The 21700-nt window shown below is 38.4% G+C and overlaps 1 protein-coding gene and 1 long non-coding RNA gene across 43 annotated transcripts in view; one reads left to right on the plus strand and one right to left on the minus strand.

The window, feature by feature from the left end:
• Positions 1-21700, minus strand: part of LOC118442821 (uncharacterized) — a 404525-nt gene that overhangs the window by 353707 nt on the left and 29118 nt on the right. The gene's annotated exons all lie outside the window — the stretch shown is intronic.
• Positions 1-21700, plus strand: part of LOC118442789 (CUGBP Elav-like family member 1-A) — a 269901-nt gene that overhangs the window by 218078 nt on the left and 30123 nt on the right. The gene's annotated exons all lie outside the window — the stretch shown is intronic.

A 21700-nucleotide genomic window follows, 5' to 3' on the forward strand; every position in this document is an offset into this window, starting at 1 on the left:
TGCGTCAGAGTCAGTGCGAAAAACGAATGCTAATGAAATATTAACGACACCCGTCACGTGCTGCGACGGCAACCGGCTGGATCGCCGGTGGTAGCGCTTTTTGTTCGATGTGTTTTTTTCTCCCCCTTCTATCTCCTCTCTCTCTCTATCTTTGTCACCTCTCTTCTCTCTCATTATTCTTTTTTTTTCGCATACGAATCGTAGAACTACAATAGCGTTACAAGTGGCATGTAGTAGTGGAAAAGTTCGGTGTCACGTGTTACATATGATATATGCGCTTAATTATGTATATGTATTTTTAATACATAAATATATATCCACGGACATACACACACACAGGTACAAATGATGTGTGCACCAAAGTAGTCTTCGGATATCAAACTAAGAGCGACTAACGAGTGAAAATAGGAAAAGAAGAGTATGGTTTAAGCGCCATCGAGAAAACGTGCCTCGAAAGATCCCTTGTCGTACGGCGCGTGCCAAGTATGCGATAAGTGAGAATTATGCACGAACGAGTGGATGGGTATTAAGTGCCATTTGTTTTACGCGCTTATCGTAGAAAGAGACCGATGCTCGTAGAATCGTTTGAATATTTAACCACGAAGAATAGATGCGAACAAGACTCATGAAAGTTGAATAGTTTATACCTTCGCGTTTTTCATAATGTAGATCGAAATTGAAAAGATTCTATATAAATATAATTTTAAGTGAATATCCTTGAGAAAGAAAAAAGAAAAAAAAGAAAAAGATATAATATGTTTCACAAGGTCCGAAGATTATAAAAAAAAAAAAAAAAAAAAAAGAAAAAAAAATAAAAGAGAGAAGACAAGAAAAAAAAGAAGCACCAGGTATAATCAGGGTATTATACCTGGTGGTTTTGTTTGAAAATGGGAAGTATTTCCAGGTAAGCTTAAGGGTCACCTAGGATTATATTTTATATAAACAACGCACAGAGATAATGTTTCCACATCTAATCCTCTCCTCGTTAGATCGAAAACAACCACAGGAGAGACAACGTTGAACGTAAATCTTCATTACGTAAAGAAATATGAAAGAACCTAGGAGAGAGTTTATTTTTTTTTAACGACCGACCGTTGATGCACATTTCGTTAAGACGATTTTAGAAGCGCCTTCGAAGGAAGACACGTCGATCAAGCGAGAGAGAGAGAGAGAGAGAGAGAAAGAGAAAGAGGGAGAGAGAGAGAGAGAGAGCCCTCGTCCGAAGAACGTTGGATGCGTCGTGTGCCCGATGAAAAGACACGAGGTCGAAGAGAGCAAAAGCTTTATTTATACCCGTGACATTCTGTTTATTTTGGCTGACGAAGCCAACTCACGCTTTATCACCGACTAAGTAACGAACGTGTCGCTTTCGAGCTTTCTTTTGTTCACTCACTCTCATTTCCTGTTCAGACAGCTTTGGTTTAGCCTCATCAAATCGATCATTTATCTTTTTTCTCCCGATTGTAAATAGAAATTAAATTTGTTTGAGATAACGACAGATTATTGAAGTCGAAAAATTTATGAGAATGATATCTTTTTCAATGATTACCTACGAAAAGAAAGAAAATAAACGATTGGGTAGGAATAAACAAACGAAAAACTAGCCAAGAAGTCTGACCATAAGTGTGATGAGCATCGTAACGATCAGGCAACCTCCAACCTGATATTCTATCGACACCTCTTGCATTAGCTGCCAAGACGTGTCATTAATATTTCATAATGTTTATTTGTTTATTCGATGCGCGATTTTATACCAGGAGCCAACGATATCTCTTCCATGGCCTCTTCGTGGCTTCGATTATATCGAATAATATAATCGATACGACGTGAAAACATTCGATTACTTACTTACTTACTTACTTACTTACTTACTCACTCACTCACTCACTCACTCACTCACTCACTCACTTACTTACTTACTTATTTACTTAGTTACTATTCTCTTTTAGAATGGGAGACACTGCAGTTCTACAAATTGCATCTCGTGATTTCTAGTTATGAAATAATCGACGTTACATCATTCTCACGCTATATTCTACGACGAAACTGTCGCTCTCGTAACTCACGCCAAGTCATCGAGATCGTCCACGATCAAATATTTTTTCTTTTATTTTATTTTCTTGTTTGTTTCTCCTTTTGCTTAAGAAGCAATTGCGCGTTATATCTCGTTGATGATTTCAACCGAAACAACATCTTTATGATCCTTCGTTCTTATTCTTAATTTTAATGTTATTTTATTTTTATTCGATAAAGAAGTAAATATAGATGTAATTTAATATCGAAAATAATTATAAAATATAAATATTACGTGCAATGCGAAAACGGATTTCTTTCGTAGTGCCGTCATTATCAAAGGTGATAATATTTATCTTATCTATAAAAATTCGGTGACCTACGAACGATCGATAATACGTATCGTATACCTTAATTGTATCTTACGTCTATATATGATAATATCATTTAAAAAATTCTATTTAATACAACGGGAACACGTATGAGAACTTTTATTATTTAATCAATTGACAAATAGTTCAATGAATTATATTTCATTGAACTAATTGTACAAAAGTCAAGCTTGTTGCTTCATAAATATATTTCATAATAAAACATGTACACCAAATGATAGTTTTCAGATTACGTTTCTCAAGGAAATACGATACTAAGGTTATCATAACAAAATTCGAACACTGTAATTATAGATCTCTTCGAAAGGTCGGTAACGCGAGTGTAATTCTATGCGAGCGATCGCACCTAGATGCAATCAAGATCGTCGGAGTCCGTAAACATCCGGTGGATCGATGATTTCTGTTATGTCAGAATATTTCGATTGTATAGAATGGACAATGATTACGTCATTGAATACCGTAGTTGTACCATTAACGAAGATATATATATATAATTTAAACAACGAGAAATATCTTAAATTCGTCGAAAAGTAATACGAATCTATACATGAGCGATAATTCTTTGGCAATTTTAATAATTATCATGTATCGTATTGTAATAACAATTAGGAAGAAAACGATTAATGTAAATAAGTACACGTTGCATTTCCGAACTTTCCATTCTCTTGAATATACATATTCAAGTACATAAGTACTTATGTACCTACTTATTGTTAGTGATAGCAAAGAAAAAAGACAGAAAGAAGTAAGTACCTATTTATCGAACAGATGGAATCAACTTGGGCTATTTCGAAGAAGTCCACGAGAAACTCGGTGTCATTGACTACGGTATTACAGTTTACAATGACTTTTGTGAATTCTCGTAATACATATGAATTGACCAAGCACTAGGAATAGTATCATTAACTGCAACTATATGTACCGATGGAAACAAAAGTAACATCGACTCGGTTTATTTCCCTTTTAAGAAAATGAACAGTGAAACTTCGTTTCTACAAGCGATATTACTTTTCCTCGTTATAACAACGGGATTAAATGTTGAAGAACCATTCCACTTCTGTTCTCAACGATCTCTATATATTTAAACTAGATTGGAATATTCTACTTCTTTAATTTGCTTCTTTTTTATTTCGATTTTCTTTATCATACTCTTCTGTGTCCATCAACAAAGCGTATAAATCGATGCTGAATATACTAAGTATCTGTTTGCAACTATACAACCGATAATCCGGGTAAACGATTAAAAGCAACGCTTGTATGCGGTATCGTGCACCGTTACAAACCAACAATGCGTGCTCCTGCATTTATAATTTCCATGCGTTTCGCATTCGTTCCACACGAGAAGATATTTTAGCATGACCGTGATAGAATTCTAGAGGGACACGAACCCGATCGAATTAATCGAAATTTATAACGAAACCACAACGGGAATGTAGAAGGAGTAAAAAGCATACACATTTGAAGCGTAGATGCGTAATGTAACGTGACGTCGATTTAAAAAAGGAAACAAAAAATATTTCAATGTATAATTACCGATTACGAATCTGTAAGAATATATTGTGTGAGAGACGAACGAAATGAAAATTGAAGAAAAATCCAAATATCGATTTCGTTACATTTATTATATTATTCTAGACATGATCCAATTTTGAATGATTTAATTTTTTTACGAAGCTTTTTTATACTATCCAAGCAAGATCAATATATATATATATATATATAAATAAGTTCGAGAGTTCGGAGATAATATAAAAGAGGAAAAGAAGAAGACAGAAACAACTCTATATCGGAAAAATATGTTGAAATATTCAACAGTACAGACAATTGTGGCAACGAACGAGTAAGAAGAACTCGTAGCGTGACTACGCTTATCACGAATGCATCCAGGGAATATTATTACCAAGCGATGGATTATTAGCTTTGCGTGCGTTGCGAAACGTACGATTCGTGCTGCGGTATAGGATGATGCGTTACTCGCACCTTGGAATTCATGTAAGGTCAGTATGATCGAAAAGAGAAGGTAGAAAAGATTCCCGCTGTTTCTTCTGCGACCTCCTACGGATGCACGTGCTGCCGAGAATGCATGACTTCGTGAGTTTAATTCACATGCGTTTGGCATTCGTTTCAGACGGAATACTGAGAAAAAAGTGTACGAGATATGGTATGCACTCGGGAAAAACTTATTCACAGATCGACCCCATACGATTCGTACAAATGCATGCATGCATGCATACATACATAGATACATACATACATATATACATAATACTAAGGTATCTATTGTTATTATTATTACATTTATTCTTCGACACGTTTATTGAAAAATTTAACTTCCCAAAGATGTAGGTCAGCTTTGTCATGTTAGTAAGAAAATATCGATTTCAGAAAAAGAAATGATTCAAGAGAGAGGAGAAAGATAAAGTGAGTGAGTGAGTGAGTAAGAGAATGTTGGGTTTCATAAAGCTGTCGTCATAAAGACGATTTATTCCGTGGCATTGTAGTAAACTCAGCAGAAAAAGCAAAAGCCAAAGGGAGCGTCATTGTTGTCCGTACACGATACTCTAGCTTATAGATACACACAGTAGAAAGTCTACTGTCAGTGATAATATAGGTAAGACGGAACAGGCCACACCGACTGGAAGATCGCCAAATTTTCTTTATATACACCGTCTATACTCGGCGAGTGCTATTGCACCATTGTACACAGTCATTATGTTAAAGCTACCATTTACACCTACTATACATATATACAATAGAGTTATCCTCCGACTCACGTCACAAAGATCTTCGATTTCGAACGTACTTTTCAATAACGAATCTGTTTCGTCTTCTTCTTTTTTCTTTTTTTTTTCTTCTTTTTTTTTGTTTTAAACATAAGAAATTAATCCTTAACTATACCTATCATTTATTTCTTCGTTTTAAGCGATCCATGTTCTCACGATTTACCTTGATGAATATCGGAATTTGCAGTCATTAATGTTTATGTAACATCTTTTTTCTCTCTCTCTTTTTTTTTTTCTTTTTTTTTTTTTTTTTTTTTTTTTTTTTTAATGGAACTGACCTAACAATCAACGTTGAACATGAAAATGTATGAGAGAATTTTTTCCCTTGACCAAAGTATTTTTTCCAATTAAAAATGAAATATTTTAATCGAAAGTATCTAATAAAATTATATACATCGATATGGCTCAGAGCCCGTACAGAGCTATCGAAGGCTTTATATAAAATTCGATATATGTAGAAACGTACATACGTATATACATATGCACGAAGCATATTATCCTTTGAGCCGTGACAAAAGGGGTCAGCCGAAGAATATTGGTTCACGTCGTTACGCGGTTAACGTGCTTGACCTCCGTGACGTATATAAGGAGCCATCGCCGGAAGAAGCTTCATAACGTCGTCTGGTGATCTGCTTTTCTACGTACAGGCTACGTTTCTTCTTCCTACTACTCTTCTCGTTTCGTAGTACAAGAATAGCCCCCTAAGAGCGCACGAACGGTACTTGCTATTCGTTCCACACGTATAAATACGGATCCTAGCGTTGCGTGTATGTTATAGAAAGAAAAAATAAAGAGAGACAGGGGGGGAGGAGAGAGAGAAAGAGGGGAAACACCGAAGTTGTATATGCACTAGAAAAAGTTTTTAAAAAGATCAGAGATATAAGGAGAAGCGAAGGTACGGTTGGCTGGATTTTAGTGGAATGCTCATAACGTAGTTGCCACTTTAACGCCCTATGAGATCGTTCTTCTCGTGAAAGTTATTTCTCTTTCTCTTTCTCCCATTCTTCTTACGACCGATCCTCTCGTCGAGCAATACCGAAAAAAAAAATTCCTTAAAGTCATAACTTTCTTTATCGGATGCAATAAATCTGACCGAAACTATCTTCCGATAGTATAAATCTACTTTCGTTGTCTCAATACCAACGACGGCGAATCATCGATTGAGTCGGGAAATATCAAAATTCATGAAGTTTTTACAAACATTCTCTGCTATAGAAACGTGTTCATTGATGTTAAAAAAAATTAAACGATCGTCCGGCCATTTCTGTTCGAGCATTTGCTTTTTTTTCCTTCTTCGTCAACACCATCTCTCTTAGTCGACGATCGTACTTGATTTTTTGAATCGATCCGGGGGAACTTGGATCGCGTAAAATATTACGCGAACGCAACACGAACAAGTAACTCAATTACGCCAGGAATCGGTTTCACGAGCGTTGGTTGAAACTGAAACCGAGTTTAACCACGGAATTGATCGATCAAGGACCAAGTTCGGAGTTAAATCAAATTTAATTGTCCTCCGTTAAATCGACGTTATCACGAGTATTTCGGTTCCTTCCACTTTGTTTCGTTGTTCCTATAAATTTAGCTTAATCAATAGATATTTTATGTGAACTAAAGAAATAAATAAAATGATAGGATACGTAACGTTGTTTCGAGCTTGTTTTTATCGTAATTTCGTTCTTTATAAAAAACGAAGGAAAAGAGATAAAAAAAAAAAAAAAAAAAAAAAAGAAAAAGAAAAAGGAAATAAAAGAAAAAAAGAAAGACATAAGTAATGCATCGAATTTAGCGTGCAAATCGAATCTGTAGCAAATATACGATGAAAAAAGATACGGAGATGTGTACGACGTACTTACATACATTCGTGTCGCCCATCGTCCCTTCCACCTCTCTTCTGTCGCCCTCTCTTCTTCCCTGGATAATGTGACGAACCGACAATACCCGTATATACGGGTACATATAAATAATGCATTCTCGGCAACGTTCGACGGAGTAGAAATATACAGCGAAACGTCGATGGTAACGATGACCCCGTGGCCTCTGCGCATCGATTACCTCTCTGTTCTCTTTCTCTCTCTCACACACTCTCTCTCTCTCTCTTTTTCTCGTACAGAGATCTCTTCCATTATTAGCCGCCCAAATGTGACCTCTTCGCGCATGAAAGTCAGATGAAGAAGAGTCACCGTACACTATGAGAATCATCGGAAAGCGATAAATGATATGGAAAGTTAAAAGTAAAGGAACCGTAAAAGGAAATGCGTTCGAATCGAATCAATTTCGAGGTCATTGCATCAAAGGAAATGAATTTTTTTACAGGACGTCGATCGATAACACCGATAATGAAACACCGAAAAGTATAGAAAATTCATTACGAAAGCTGACGAGGCTACGAGAAAAAGAAGAACAAAAAGAAGAAGAAGGAACGAAGAACAAACGAAGATAATGTTAAGATCTCCGACGCTCGATTTATAAATGTTTTTCGCATAAAACTGAAGAGCCAGCAGTTTCGTGCGATCTCGGCGCCTGTCCGATCGTCTGCTCGGACGTTGTTGTTGTTTAACAATTTGGATTTCCCGCACATCGTCGGTAGATAATCGAATTATAAGGGGTCTCGTAATCGTGACGCATATTTGGCACGTCGGCTCCAACCGGCCTCTGAAATTTGCATTGCGTCAGAGAGGAAGAGATAGAGAAAAAGAGATAAATGGAAAGAGAGAAAGAGAGAGAGATAGAGATTTGCGCGTGAGCCTACTCTTAAATAATTCAACGTTCAGCGATGAACGAAGCCATCTCTTATACGATCGTTCCGTTTCTCAAGCGTATCCTCGTCGATGTCTCAAATTCAAAAGGGGGGAAATAAAAAAAAAAAAGAAAAAAAAAAAAAGAAATAAACGCAAATTCAATTTGCAGTTTATGATCTTATCAAGAATGTCTGGCCTTCCGTAATGCTCGTTAGGGATCATAAATTTATCGTTTTCTAGATACGTAGTATTTTCTTGATTTGCAGGAAATACACGTCGTCCAATGAAAATAGAAATATTCGACAAATTACAGGCAACACCTACGAAATACGTCTCGTTCGCTTCTCTTCACTCTTCGCATCAACGAGATAATGAAAAGCATCGATGAGTCACGCAGACTCGAGTCTGCGCGAATCGTTGGCAAGCGTTCTTCCTCGTAAACAAGCAGAGTTAAATTACGTACGCTCGAATATCTATCTATTACGTTTGAACTGGCACGGTTCTTGGCGCATATACAGTACGTACGTGTCGAATAATTCCGATGCTTTATTAAAGGCTTAGCGTCATCTTTTTGGTAGCTCAATCCGACATAAATTGTCTCTGTTCTCGTAAACGATTCGTAATCATCAACGGACGATCTATAATTATAACTCATTTTTAATAAAAAAAAAAAAAAAACGTAGAATACATAGAATGGAATGCGTTGATTGTATAACAATAACGAAATACTTTCTACAAATTCGTTGATTGTAAAAGATTTGCATTGACGAAAATCGTGCCAGTATTTAATTTAATGAATCCATTTAATTCATTTCCCTCGTCTTTCTCGATAGTCCTTTCTTTCGTTCTTTAGTTTCTCAGATTTATGAGGAAAAGCAAAGTCCTTTGTTACAATAAAGAAGACGACATTCATTCACTGAGAACGAACTTGGATAATACTGGAAAATGCTTTCGTGAATCATAATACCGTACCGATCTACTCGCAATTTTTTCTAGTTTTCCTACGTAATTTAACGATAAATTATAATATTATAATATTTCGAAGAAATTGAGAAGACCTTTGGTAAGAAGTACAATATTTTGATAATGTTCATTAATAAGACACGATAAATCGATGAACGAGTAATTAATGTATAAAAAGTTGAGATAAAGAACGATCGATCGATACAAAGTTTATTATAAAGATCGAATCCGGAGCACAAACAAAAGAAAGAAAGAAATGTATTACATGGCGATTCATCGTTCGAGGAATAAAGCGAACCGTCTAAGAAAGAAATTACACAAATTTATCTTTTGAAAGGAATTTAATCTATTTCCTTCGTCGAATTTCCTCTTAGGATTTACGTGCTATCTCGTACATTCGATTACATATTCCTGAAACGAAGAGAAAGACATTGATTTTTTTTTTTTCTTTTTTTTTTCTTTTTTTTTTTTTTTTTTGAACTTCCATTCTCGAATGTTAGCTCCGCGCGAATCACGTGTTGCGAGATCAGCTGTTCGCGAGAGCGTGTGCGTGACAGTATCGAGGCCACGTTACTATTCGTGCATTGTATATGTGTGAGAGAGTAACTAGAAGAGAGGGAAAAGACAATTTTGTTGGTATGACAGGAAGCTAGAAGGAAATCGAGAGAAGGAGAAGGAGAAAGAGAAAGAGAAAAAAAAATTATGGGGAAGGGAAAAAAAAGAGAAAACATAGTTACGTAGTTACGTACACACGAGAGAAATTCGAGTTCGAGATTCGACCGATAATATATCGTTTTGTTAAATATCTTCCTTTTTCCTTTTTTTTTTTCCTCACAATCAAGGACATTTAAGAAGTAATATATATGTAAAAAGGAATAGATTTATTTCATTCCAAATCCAATTAACTTTTGGAACAAATTTCAGTACACTTTCGCGTAATCGTATAAAGGTAAAACTAAAAGTAAGAAATAAAGATAAAAGTGGTCTCTTTGAAGTTCCAACGGAAAGCAATGTGTATGTGTTAAGAGAAAAAGAGAGAGGGAGAAAAAAAGAAAGAGAGAGAGAGAGAGAGGTTACTCGAGGGAATGGCGCGAGCGAGCACGAGCGAAAACAGAAAGGTAGGGGACTTAGTATGTGATGTGTGCGGTGCGATGCGATGCGATGCGGTGCGGTGCGGTGCGGTGCGGTACGACGCGGCACGGTCCGGTGCGGTGCGGCGCGTCGCGGCCAACACGGAGAAGCACGAAGCGCGCCGATGAGGAAAGCCGAGTTGCGTCGCGCCGGTTCTCTCACTTGTTGAGCGTCGGCCGAGGAACGCGTCCTCTCTCTCGTCCATATCTCTACGACGTCGCAACGACGAAGAGGAAAAGAAGAAGAAGGAGGTGGTGGTGGAGGAGGAGGAGGAGGAAAAAAAAGAGGAAGGAAAAAAAAGAGAGAGAGAGAGAGAGAGAGAGAGAGGAGAAGGTGGAGAAAGAAGAAGTGGGAATAGACGGGAAGGAGAAAAAGACGAAAGGAGGTGAAAACGAAATAACTCACCGGTGTGTTTCGTATACGATCGCAATCGCGCACGCGCCGAACGTGACATCTCGCGCAAAACTACGCGGGCTCCTTCGAAAGAGATTATAACAAAATATAATCCCTGTTATTCGAATCGATATGTCAAAAAGTGTTTCACGTGTAAAACCGCGCATCAATTTATTTCTATCATACACATGCGCGAGTCATTATCTCGGTAATCGCCAATCATTATTTTATTAATGAGTCCGTGCTCGTTCTCGAAAGTTCTAAGAAGAAATGAACAGTTTATAGCGGATTTTCTCGTGTATTCTATTTTCGAATTGCTCGCGAATGTTTCTGTCTCCCGCGCTACATATCGAGGGGAAGGAAAAAATAAGAAACAGGAACGTCGGTAAAACGCAATAATATAAAAGGAGGAGGAGGAAGAGGAGGTGGTGGCCGAAGAGAAGAAATCGATATTCGACGGATGGCTCGGAGAACGGCAGAGGGAGTTTTTCTGTCATCCTTGCAAACGACCGTAGAAGAAAACGTAACGCGCGCTTTACAATCATCCGGACGCTCGTTACTGTCACGAGCTAAGGAAGAGAAACTGAGAAGAAAGAAGAAGAGGAAAATCGCGCGCGCGAGTAACAAAAGAGAAATAGAAACGCATCGTTTATCGTCCGTCGAGCGTATGTCATTAACGTCGTCATCGTCGTCGTCGTCGTCGTCGTCGTCGTCGTCGTCGTCGTCGTCGTAGTCGTCGTCGTAGTCGTCGTCGTAGTCGTCGTCGTAGTCGTCGTCGTAGTCGTCGTGTCGTAGTAGTGCCACGACGTTGCATAACTAGCGCGAACTCGTTGAGACTAGTGCGATTACGTAAGACGATATCCTCGTTTACCAGAAGCTACTCAGTGTTCCCTAGACAGGACACTACGTGAACGATACTACGTGAAGAATATAAATATCATATATGTGTGTGTATATAGAGATAGAAAGAGGGAGTGAGAGGCAATAAAGGAGAGAGGAGGGCACGTGCACCACCGACAACTACAGCAGTCGCGTGGCTGTCGTCCTGTCGTCGAGAAGACGCATGCTCAAATAATCGATCCTATACAACGGCTCGTTCGACCCGGCCCAGAATTTCTACGATTGCCATGAGGGCAGCCTTTCACTTCGTCGTCCTAAGAAACCGGAAACCGATTATGAATTGAGCTTTACGCGTATACATGTGCCGTATTACGTCGCATTGCTCTGCGAGCCTGTTTATAAATATATATTTATATGTGCCGTCGCTTCTGCCTGTTCGTATATGTTTACGCGCGCGTGTGCGCGCGTGTGTGGGTGTCAGTGATATATAGATATGTGTAAACATTGTGGTTTCGCTCTATGAAAATTTATGAATTACGCAAGTGTAATACCTTCCTCTCGTTGTCCTCGACAACATTCACGTTCTTCTTGTTAAATATTTAAAAGAGTTCGTAGTTTGCGCGCGTGAACCAAATAGAAACTCCTGCGCAAACTGCACGCGCCGGAAACATCGACGATGGCGATGAAGAGTCGGAAACAGTACTCTAACGGGCCTACCTTGGGCTCTAAGAGCCACTACCCTGCCATCAGTCAAGCCTACTGGGCACCACAACCGCAGACCGTACCTTATTCCGTTCCAGGTATCTCATGAATAACGAGACCGATATTTTATTATTTATATTATATATAAACGCCTTTCTTTCTCGCTAAAGAGAAAATAGAAAAAATTCGATCTTTCTCGCCAAGAAAAAAAGAAAGAAAAAAAGAAAAGAAATGGAAAAAATATTCATATCCTGTTTCCCAAGAAAACTAATACAAAACCTTATTACTTATTTTTGTCTGGCGAGGCAACAAAAATCATTCGTTTAAAAGGTAAAAATTCGTAGGACCGACAAACCGGTTCGTGGAATATACAAACATTTCTTTTCTCGTTTGTCCATTCTCTCTTATTACTTCATTCATTTGCCAACGCGATAGAACGACGCGAAATATAAACATGCATTTTCATAAGCGATGCTCAAAGGCTTACTCGAATATTTACTACTGGAATTTTCTTTTTCTATTGGGATATAAATAAAAATCATTTTTGTACGCATCTCCGCTGGCCGACCGTCTTCTCGCTTCGACGAGATCTCCTTTCATCTTTCATCGTCGATGGAAAATCGATTCATTGGACGAAATAGAGAACAGGAGAGAGAGAGAAAGAGAGAGAGAGAGAGAGAGAGAAAGAGAGACAGCGTGGTAGCAAGGTGACTCCAACTTGTCGAAGTCCTCTGACGTTATGAATAGTCAGAACGGTTCGCGAAACGTCGAAGAGAATGAATAAGTACGTCGTACCTGCATAAATATACATGACGGCACTGCTTATACTGTCTGAGCCATCACTATTAATAAAATAAAGGTATCTCTATCTGTCCATCTTTCTCTTTCTCTCTTTCTCTCTCTCTCTCTCTCTCTCTCTCTCTCTCTCTCTCTCTTTCACACAATATTCGACACGTGGGACACGCGAGTTCACTAACAGTCAATATTCCTGGCTCTCCTTCGAAATTACTCGGCTCGTTACAAGCTTCATCTTCACGTCCGTCTAAGGTCTTTGTAGCCTGCGAATAATTTGTAGCCAGCGAAATTAGGGGATCCGACAAATTGAATGCCATCTATCACGTACAAAGTATTTCAAAGTTGTTCGTTCATCGATTTTCTATTTAAAAATACTTCGTTCAGAAAATATGCATTTTCTTAACGAAGGACGTACGCTTGCGCACGTACCGGTTCTTTAATTTACTATATAATTAACAGTTCTTCAAGTCTCTTGAACACAGGTGGGCGTTAGTTGAACTCTATGCTCGCTTGATGATAGACATATAAAAAAGAAAAAAAAAAAAAAAGAAAAGGAAAACAAAGGAAAAGATAAGTTTTTTACGAGACATGTAAGATTATTCGCGACTTACATATTCAACGATGAGAAAATATGTTTAGAAATTATATATGTATGTACACGAATACCAATCACATATACATATGTATGCACGCGAAACGTTCGTGACATTCGATCGACGATCGATCGTTAACTGCTGTGTACGTAGAATGGATACACAACGAATTCGCAAATAACAAGCACTTAAAGAACAACCTTACAAAATCCTCGTAGACAGTTGAAAGGCCGTTCGTGTGATTTTTATAAAGTATCATTTAAATTTACTACGAATGAATTAACAATGGCCTTTATGCCATCGTCAGAGTATTGTCGTCACATACAGACGAACTAAATTACAAACTAAACGCATCCTTGAGTATTTACATCGTTCTCGTAACGCAACGCGATCTCTCATATTTGTCCCATTGTGGGTTAATGGAACAGAAGAAACACACAAATACCTATGTGTGTCGATGACTGCTCAATTTGTGGTACCCGTGAAACACTAGTATGGACATACGCTTTCCACCATACGCAAATAAATCTACAATTAATTACGCGTACGGATAAATATCATTTACACTGTGTGTGGAATCCGTGATTCCGCGTGGGTCGATATCCAGTGCGTGTCATATGATAACGGCCATTCTATAACGTGATACGACGTTTCACGCGCAAATAGAATAATTGAGATCGAACGTGCGTTCGTTGTAGCATGTCGAAGGTGACGTATCGATTGACGTCCTAAATTAAAGCTCGTAATCAAACTTTCCTGAGTCGTACTAATCGAAAAACGAGTAAATGAACTTTGCTTTTATCCCGAAGATGTTATAACTCACGTTTAAAATCACATAAATAACTTCACGCTTTTCCCACAATATATACCAAAAAACGATAATTATAATTGTATCATTGAATTTTCTCTTCTATTTTACGATTCGCCTATATCTACAAATACAAATATCAAATTAACGATTAAATAAGATCCATATATATTTAATTATTCATCCAATTCCCGGCAGCCACGATGATTAATGTCGAATCCAGTAGTTACTTATCAAACTGTTCTATAATCAGAACTACCGTAATATTGGAAACTTGGAATATATGTATCTAAAACTCGAGAATCGTGAGATGTATCGCGCGCTTCGTTGCTTTACAGTTCTATTACTAACCCACATACAGACATATTGCATTCAGACCATATAATTTATTCCTTTTTCCTTTATTACCTTCTTGCGTCTGGAAACTTTGCCGTAACGTCGCAACAAAGTCTCTCGTCTTGTGGTCATGTCGAGAGTGAAACGGAAATGCGAAAGATCGCTAACGCGAGATTGTTATTAGAATAGCTCGTACAAGGAAGAAAAATAAAAGAGGAAGAAGAAGAATAAGAAGAAGGAAAAAAGCCAGACAAAAAAAGAGAAGAAAAGAGAGAAAAATTATTTCTGCGGTGTCATCGTAAAACATAGAGAGGTATTCATACGAATGTGGACTACTTCTAAAGTGGTTGCAAGGACGCGGAAAGGAAAGAGGGGAATTGCATCGGAGAAGCAACGAAAAAGTGGAACGCAAAGCAAAGGACATGAGGTACCGTAACGACGCTAATGAGTAGGCTACTAAAGTTCTACTCTGTTTTTCGTCCGAGCTCCACGAGTAGTGTACTTTCATGTTCGTACCTGTGTGCGTTTGTATGTGGGTATGCGTTTTGCAAATACAGGTTAGATCAACACTAACTCTCTGTAACCGTGGAGTGTAGAAGAAGAAGAGAAAAAAAACCTGCCTCCGAGTGAACGTTACTCGACAAGGTTGACTCTAATACGTGTATTATGGCGACAATCGTTCCTTCATTCGACTTCATTCGATCGTTTCTATTTATTATCGATCATAATAGATAAGAAGAAATAATTAAAAAGATATAGAGGAAAACCGATATTAATAACAATTATCTTGAAACGAAGCTACGTTTTTTTGTCACAACCGAACGTGTTAAAGAAGAAAGAAAAAGAAAAAAAAAAAAAAAAAGGAAAAAAAAACGCGCTGCATATAATCAGCAACAACCATTGTCATTTACGTAATCCATTAACGCATATCACCTGACCACCTTGACCACGTATTCGGACTTCGTACCAGTTGTATATGGTAAACTAGCTAAGGTGGATAAGAAGACTCCATTGTTCCCCTTATCTAGCACGGTTAAAGACGAAGATCGCGATAACTCAACGATTTTGTGCAAGTTTCTGTCGTTTTCTGACAATAGAAAAGCACGATTCCTATCGCTATAATAAGATCGTTAAATCGGCACGATTACTATAATATGATTTTGCGTATTTACATGGAATAAGAAGGACTCTACGTAATTATTATTTCCTTTCTATACATTTTCTCAAAGTCATCCTTCGATATTATTACGGACCTGTTAAGATGATATCTCTTATCGGAAAATATTTGCGAAATTTTATCCGGACCACCTTGGTATCCTTTTCCTACGACACCATCTTTCTCCTATCCTCGTCGTCGAGTCTCTAACTCCTCCTCCGTTATAACAACTCGAAGGCTCGTTACGTAATATCCCGCGTGCTTACCTATAAGGAAGTCAAGGATGTTGGAAAGTGTGTTCATTATGCGTTCCTCCCCTCGACATTCTTCTCCGTTGTTATTGTCCATCGCTTTTTCCTTCTATTAAAACGATCTATCCTTGCATTTTTGAAAAATAAAACGAACGAACGACGACCATACGACCTTTCTGGTGAAAATCTTTTCACCAAGAAAATTTAATCTATTCAACGACTTCCATTAAGTTTATTCTCTAAATTGCGTAATTAACGTCCCATCGTCTAAGATATTTCTTCGGTGATTGCGCGAACACGGACCAACCAATTCCGAAAGACAATTAGCAAACCAGTAAAGCGCTTATGTAATCGGAGTTACTGAAATGCAGTTTGAGTTTCCTCGTAGATCTACGTCTATGTTTTCCGCATGAAACAAACCTCACGATCCTCCCCTCGTTCGAGTCCACGGCCGAGGTATCCTCTAAGGTGTACCTTAACATCATCGATTCAAACGCAATATTCTCCTCGTTCGATCTCGTGCGAACGGTCCGGATAATTTATTCGTATTCCTTTTTCTTCTTCTTTTTTTTTTTCTTTTTCTTTTTTTACTTTCTCGAGCGGCCTCTTTCCTCTTGCCGCCGCCGCCGCCGCCGCCGAAAGATCGAACGAATATCGTGCGAAAAGACGAGCTACTTCCAAAGGATACGTTTCTCCTCGACGAGAAAATAAAAAAGAAAAAAAAAAGGAAGGAATCATAAATTTGAATACATTAGCTAGTTTCGGCTTGCATAACGGCATAAATACGTACGTATATATACGTTCGTTGTTCATTCTTTTGCAATCGTCCGAAATAAGTACATGTAAAAGGAACGAATAAACAATACGTCTGTTTGAATTTATAAAAAATTTGCACGTCTCTCGGTTCGCTCGTTCTTCGAATCGATTTTCATTAGTCTCTTCGTTAGTATTCGTTCGAGGACCTACCCCCAAAAAAAGAAGATAAAGACTTTCAGCGAGGAAAAGATTCAAAATGCCATTGAGTTTCTTATAAAATTGCAACGAACGAATTGCAATGCAATGGGGGATGCATATTTTCCAACTATTTGAATAATTAAATTTCACCGTGAGCACCGTACTACCATACTTGTACTATGAGTGGAGTCATTATTTTTGGCCCAGCACCGTTACCATTCTCTTTAATTCGTAGTCGTAATGGTTAACGCAGGTAACTTCACTAGGTATTCCTTGTCACGAAACCGTATGTTTTCCCTTGCAGAAAATGTTACTTTAAACTATCGCGAGAAAGTTTGAATTTCTCGAGCGACGAACGGCAACCAACGAACGCGGTAGTGTGTCAGTGGACCTGCCGTGAAACCAGTTTTGAAGCCGGTATTTAATATCAGTGGACCCTATCCACTCGTACATTGCCCTTCTTTCACAATTTTCGGTTCTTCGACGATAAATGAAACGGATCTTTCTCCTTGTTCGTCCGCAAAAGATTTCATAAAAATAATAGCTATTTTAAATGCATACTATCATCGAATCTTTGATAACTTTATCATTCTTTAGCGATAGAGCGCATGATAATAATTCGTTTTAATAAATTTATTATCGATGCGACCTAATTTATCCGTATTTCAAATATTAAATCAAATTCATTAGTAGATATACACGTGTAATATCAAATTCAACTCCAGATAGAACCCCAAAGGGCTAATTAATGAACCCTTGTCTCAAAGGAGTAAGTACGTACACACAAACGAATCGAGTGGGTGCGCTTGGAGTAGAAACTAGTTAGCAGTAGGTATTAACCGCATCCAGCTTACGTCATAAAGCTTACCACCGTCCTAAGGCGGACAGAGCGTCGTTGTCCGATTAACGTCACGAATCCCATAACGAATGCAACTTTGAGGAAAAATAGAAGACGATTCGTTTCATGAATTGAAAACATATGGTGGAAGAGAGAAGGAAGGAATTTAGTGCCAAGGACCGAGGTCAATGTTAAAACTGCACTCGGTACGGCCGACTTTGCGGTTCCGCTTTTACGTAGTTAATGTGCGAAATGAATTGGCATGGCAGGGAGGAGACGGCTCTTGCTTCTTGATTTGCATGTGACCCTGTCCCAGCTGATCGCGTCTGGTCGTTGGCCTCGTGTCGTTGTCTCTTTCTTCTTTCCTTTTCTCTCTCTCTCTCTCTCTCTCTCTCTCTTTTTCTTCTCTTTCCTCTCACTCTCTGTTGTCACGCTATCTCTTTCTCTCTCTCTCTCTCTCTCTCTCTCTCTCTCCTTTCTCTATCTCTCTCTCTCCCTCTCTCTTTCATCTATCCATCTATCTCTCTCATCCGCGCAAGCGACGACGTTTTACGCAAACGTAATTTTCGCCCACAGCATCATCGCATAGCTCTGGCTTGTATTGTACGATGCCAGCAACTGCAGCACCTCGCGTTGAGCCACGATAAAACAATGAAACGGCGAAACTCACGATTTCACGCCTCTCTGGAAACTATCCTGACAAAAGAATATGCACGACCGTTTGTACGTTCTTCGATATATCTACCTACGTACGTACGTGCCTGCGTACCTGTATGCATGCATTCATATACAGATATATATATATATATATATATTATTATTTTTCCTTTCTTTTATCGCGTATAGAAAACAAAGGGCGAGAGGAAGCCATACCAAATAACTGTCTCCGCGTGGCGTGAATGGTCGCAAACAGCAAGCGTATAGAAGACGAATGGCCAGTCGATTTGCCAGTTAGTAAGCTATAACGTTGAACCAGTTACCGCAGACATTTGGCAGATATCCGCTATAGTGTTTTCCTCGAAAATGTAGAACGACATCGTTCTATATCAAAGACAAAAAAAGACCAAATGAATTTCCTCTTCGTTACGAGTATAATAATGCTAGGAACTGAGGATAGCTCGATTCGAAACACGATCGATCGATCAACCACTGGGGAATTATTTGCTGAATCGAAAAAACTGTAATCGTACCGAGAGAAAAAATATATCCATGGAATGTTGAGAAACGAGTTGAGAGCGAGACCTTGGATGCTAATTTCATACGTGCTAATAATAATAAAGAATAGAATCTGTGAATCCGTGCGATAACATAGGGCACGTTCTCTAACAGAGAACTGAATCTTTTTCTAGCGTAATTCTCGTGAATGATGCTGACGGTAAGAATCATAATGGACTTTGCGGGTTCATACTAATCACGGTTTAATCGTTTTCTCACCTCGATACTCGAAGCGTTATCACCTGACACATATATTCATAGTTACGTGCCGCTTCTCTTCTCTGCTAATTTGCGTCTACGTTATGAGGAACCATGCGTGCGTGTATATATGTGTACGTGTGTTTAAACGTGCGCACCTTCACGCGATAGCCTGCACGTTCTGCTTTCTCCCCCATGTCATTTTCTCTGCGTAACAATGCTTCTAAAAATATAGGCTATTTTTCACGCTCCACGAATTTCTTCCTATATTGTACGTACTAAAATAAAACGGTTAAAATATCAGAGTCATAAAGCTGCCACAAAGTTAACGATACTTCTTATTTCCTTTTCGCTTGACAACTCTATTCACTCTGATACGGGCCGCTAAAAATACGAACTCTTTAGTTAATTGATAATTATCTTTCACATCGAACGTTCCACGAAACATTATTCTATCCGCTCTTTAATATCTCTTTATCCATGATTAATTATCGTCCTATGTATTTTTGACGTTACATTCAAAGTGTTGCACATCGCACATTTCTTTTATTTCCCCTTTGTTTTCTTTCTCATGAAAGAAAAAAGAAAAAAAAAAAAAAGAAAGAAAAAAAAAAGAAAGAAACAACATAGATTATAAACGAATTCTGATCTCTTTTTATCTTGACAAAATGTTGTAAAAACAATCTCATTTATTAACTCATACAACTGAACTAGGTAATTTCTCTTGTCGGTCGTTTTTCTATCGATTCCTTTTATTTCTTCCATCATTATTAGTATTTCATCAATGAAGGTCGTTATTATGAGAGGCAAAGAGAGAAAGAGAGAGAGGAAGAAAGGAAGAGAGATAAAGAGGAAGAGAAGGAGGAGGAGGAGATAGAAATAGGAGTGAATGAAGTCGTGCTTCAACTCGACCGTGACGAGTTCACTTTTGCTCGACCTTCCTCGATGGTTCTCTCTCTCTCTCTCTCTCTCTCTCTCTCTCTCTTCTACCGCGCCCAACAACACCCATTTGCACTTTAGCACGAACGTTGTATAATATAATAAATGCAAGAGGCATGAAACAGCCTACCGATGCTTAACGGTAATGGCGAATTTGTGCTTTAGATACGTGACGTGTATTACGTATGCCTTCGATTCGAAATACATTCCAATGTTTCACGCCTAATCTTAGCTTTTTTCTTTTACTTTTTCTTCTTTTTTTTTTCATCCTAACAATCCTTATTTTCTCATCGTTAATTGAAAGAATTTTAGTGATCCTCGATGTAATAATGTAACGATGACGACAGAGAAAATGATTACGTCTCGTCCAGATATAGGATTGTTTGCGTGTATATGTGTCATGACTCTCGGGGCCATTTAATCGACCCATTTAACAAACGCTAGACATTTCGAACATTCAACTCAGCCAGACCCGACTTCACGGCCATGGTCAAGCGAATATACCTTGAATTTGTGGGATCTGCACTCTGTACTCTCCCCCCCCCCCTCTCTCTCTCTCTCTCTCTCGTACGATGTAACTATGTCGGACGCGACGTCGACATTGGTTACGTCCGAAGCGGAACGAGAACACGACGGGAACGATTTTCAGAAAGCTCATGGACGACGGATCGAGATTCATACATCACGCTTCCTCGAGCACACAAAAAATTCATATCACTCTCGAAATTTCAATTTGCTCGGCCTCGAACGTCTTGCTGTTTCTTTGATTACTATGGAAGATAAATGGCGAAGAGAGAAAAATTTCACATCTTCTTTTTTTCTCCTTTCTTGTATTTATTCAATGTTTTACCTTCACCTTCGAACTTCTTCCTTGCGCAGAGCGATAAGAATGAGACAAAAAATAAAAAGAGAAAAAAAAAAAGATAAAAGAGAAATAAAAAAGAAACTACGAGCATCAATTTTATAATACGAAGCCAACGAGATCGGACGTTTCAAGATGTCCTTTTTTCCTACTCTCTGAACAGGTAGATACAGGTATACATTTCATAGCCGGTAATAGCTGCATCGTCCCTTTCGACATAACTTTGTGTAGCAGGTTATCCTTGAACGTTGCTGGTGCCACACCGAGACGCTTGTTTTCATCGAGCGATGCAATGCCCCGCGAAATGGTTACGCAATATTGCCACGCCACGCGAACGTAAATACGATCTGACAGAAGGCCGGCACACGAGCTGTGGGATATGCTCGTGATATATATATATATATATGTATATGTGTTTCTATATGTATATATATATATATATGTGTGATATACGGACAAATTGATTCTCTGAAGAGTGAAATTATTCCACCTAGGCTCTCTCCTATCTACCTCTATCTTTCTCTATATCTTTCTTTGCTTTTTATGGACTCTAACATTCCTTCATAACTTTGAAACAACTAGAAAAGTTTTGTGAAGACACGACAAAGAATAATATGGTATATATGTGTCACGAAAGAAAGTTTCATAAGAATCGGCGAATAGAAGCGATTGGGAGCTGCTAGTAGCACGGGAACAGAATTTCAAGCGGACAAATCGGATAGCCCAAGTGAAAGAGAGAGAGAGAGAGAGAGAGAGAGAGAGAGAGAGAGAGAGAGAGAGAGAGAGAGAGAGAGAGA

This window comes from Vespa mandarinia, chromosome 22 (assembly GCF_050613455.1).
Source record: "Vespa mandarinia isolate Hongniang chromosome 22, ASM5061345v1, whole genome shotgun sequence".
In the NCBI taxonomy this organism is placed as follows: Eukaryota; Metazoa; Arthropoda; class Insecta; order Hymenoptera; family Vespidae; genus Vespa; species Vespa mandarinia.